General features: G+C 40.1%; 1 non-coding gene across 1 annotated transcript; it reads left to right on the plus strand.

The window, feature by feature from the left end:
- Positions 1–82, plus strand: trnal-uag (transfer RNA leucine (anticodon UAG)). The gene has a single exon. It is a non-coding gene; the product is annotated as a tRNA-Leu (tRNA).
- The last annotated feature ends 2,364 nt before the right edge of the window (positions 83–2,446 follow it).

Consider the following 2,446-nt stretch of genomic DNA (forward strand, 5'->3'; position numbering starts at 1 on the left):
GGTAGCGTGGCCGAGTGGTCTAAGGCGCTGGATTTAGGCTCCAGTCATTTCGATGGCGTGGGTTCGAATCCCACCGCTGCCATGACGATTTTTATCCTTCAGCAACTACAAAATGCATAAAATCAATCAGTTCTATCGGAGGGAGGCGAACATTTAAATCCTATAGTAGTTTTATTCGTTCGTCTTTGTCATTCTCCGCTAGTTCGTCGTCACATCACAGGGTCTGAACTGGATCACTACCGCCATCTTGTGGCCGAATCTCTTCATCACAGATTTGTGCTCAGTGTTTGGCCAATGCAATATCCAACTGGAATCTGGAAATAACTGACAAGGAAAACGAGTCAAACTTTTAGAACACTGTTTCTCAAAATGTGGGGCAGGTCCCACCAGGGGGGCGCAAAGGCTTGCCGGGGGGGCATGGGATCATTCCTAGGTGTTTATTTTTTCTTCAGGTTAGAACATGTATCAGGTGGAACTAATATTTTAGCGTTGGAGCACCCTGGATTCATTTTAGGGACGTACAACAAACAAATCTACTGCCATGGTGATCTGTCAGTGAACTAGACAAAAGTTTAGGTTTGGAGAGTGGACAAGGATTGGACTGGAAAAGAAAAAGTGCAATGTTTCTGTTTTTGCACAGTTTGTACAGTTTGCACTTTGATGTTCTGAGATGTGCAACGTAAACGGGCTCATTACAGCCACTGATATTGTTAGAATATTCATCTTTGTTACCAAAATTTGTTTGTTGTTCTATCAAAAAAAATTACCTTATTATCATAGTTGTAAGATAATTACTCATTTCCTATTTTTATTTGGAAAAATAATGTCTCAGGGAGCAGTCTTGTTGAGTTCATTTGTATTGTTCAATCAAAAATCTGAAGTTATTTTTAATTTGCACAACAAATTATTCAAGGAAAAGCAAAAAGTATTCTTACGATATTGATGTTTCTTTAAGTAAAAATAATAATTGCACCACAGGTACAATGATGTTGGGGTTGAGGGGGGCTTGGAGATTTTTCATGCTCCAAAGGGGGGCCCGACAGAAAAAGACAGAACCACTGCTTTAGAAAAACCACTATCATTTATCAGGGTTCGTACCAAGGTTCTAATAGTTTTGGATTTTTCATTATAGTTTAGTTTTATTTAGTTTTGACTTTTTTTCCCTCTAATTCAGTTAGTTTTAATTTGTTTTTAGAGCAGGTTTGCTAGTTTTTATTAGTTTTCATTTTTTTCTGCTTAGTTTTAGTATTAATTTTAGTTTGGTCGCATCTTTTCTTCTCCGTCGTATTCAAATAAATCCCAGACAGGTCTCTGCTGCTTTCTCCCAAATTTAGTCTCCATGTTTCCAGGTAGAGTGGGGACCAGAAGATGACTGGAAACCACAAGTGACGGACCGTTAAATATCATATGGTGCTGCTAGCTAAAATTGCTTGAGGGAAATAAATCGATTTTATATCAATCCGACATTGACAAAGACAAAAACTAAGGGAATTTTGTCCATAATTTTTATCCGTTTTAGTTAGTTTTGTAAACACACAATACAGTTTCAGTTAGTTATTGTTTTTTTCTTTTAATTATAGTTTTCATTTATTTCAGTTAATGAAAATGTTTTTACAATTCTAGTTTTCGTCATTTCATTAGTTTTTGTTAACGATAATAACCTTGGTTCGTACATAAATCCTAAGGTCAAATTCAAGTACTTTTAAGGGCCATTTTCTCCAGCGCAGGCCCTTTTCAGGCTAATGACACTCATTTTGTCTTCTTTTAATGTAATTAGGCCTGAGCCGAGTAAAGCCAGCGCAGGGCCTATTGAGTCTGCAGTGGGCGCATGGGGACGAAATCACCAGTGACGCGATTGCCTTTCGCCATTGTCGCCACTCTCACACATATTCACATTCACGACGGTCAGACCTTTCCGAACATGTACATGACATGAGCACAAACCACATATTTACACCTGCTTAGAATGAATGGGAGTCAATGGGACACGCCCACCCGGGGTCAGTCACGTGTGTGTAAGTGCACGACATGTGACCTCTGACCCCACAGACATGTGGGGGACATTGAGAGCTTTCAAATAAGGCCAAATATGTGGTTGCCACTAGGGATGGGAATCGAGAACCAGTTCTTTTTGAGAACCGGTTCCCTGTAGCTCGATTCCTTGGAATCGTTTGCCTGCCTGCTTAACGATTCTGCTTATCGATTCCGCCTTCGTTGTGCATGCGCGATGACGTCACACGTACGCTGCATTGTTTTGGTCAGAACGTAGACAACATGCCGTTGAGGCAGAAATGGTCTAAAATGATGACACCAGGTCCACTTACTTGGAACACTTGCAAAGCTTCCATGTCTTCAAAAGGGTGGAATCCCTCCAGTATCCTCAAACATTTGTCCACAGCATGTGAATCATTTTCAGGAATGTCACGTATTTGATACTCTACTTAGC

Source organism: Sphaeramia orbicularis, chromosome 19, assembly GCF_902148855.1.
Source record: "Sphaeramia orbicularis chromosome 19, fSphaOr1.1, whole genome shotgun sequence".
Taxonomy (NCBI): Eukaryota; Metazoa; Chordata; class Actinopteri; order Kurtiformes; family Apogonidae; genus Sphaeramia; species Sphaeramia orbicularis.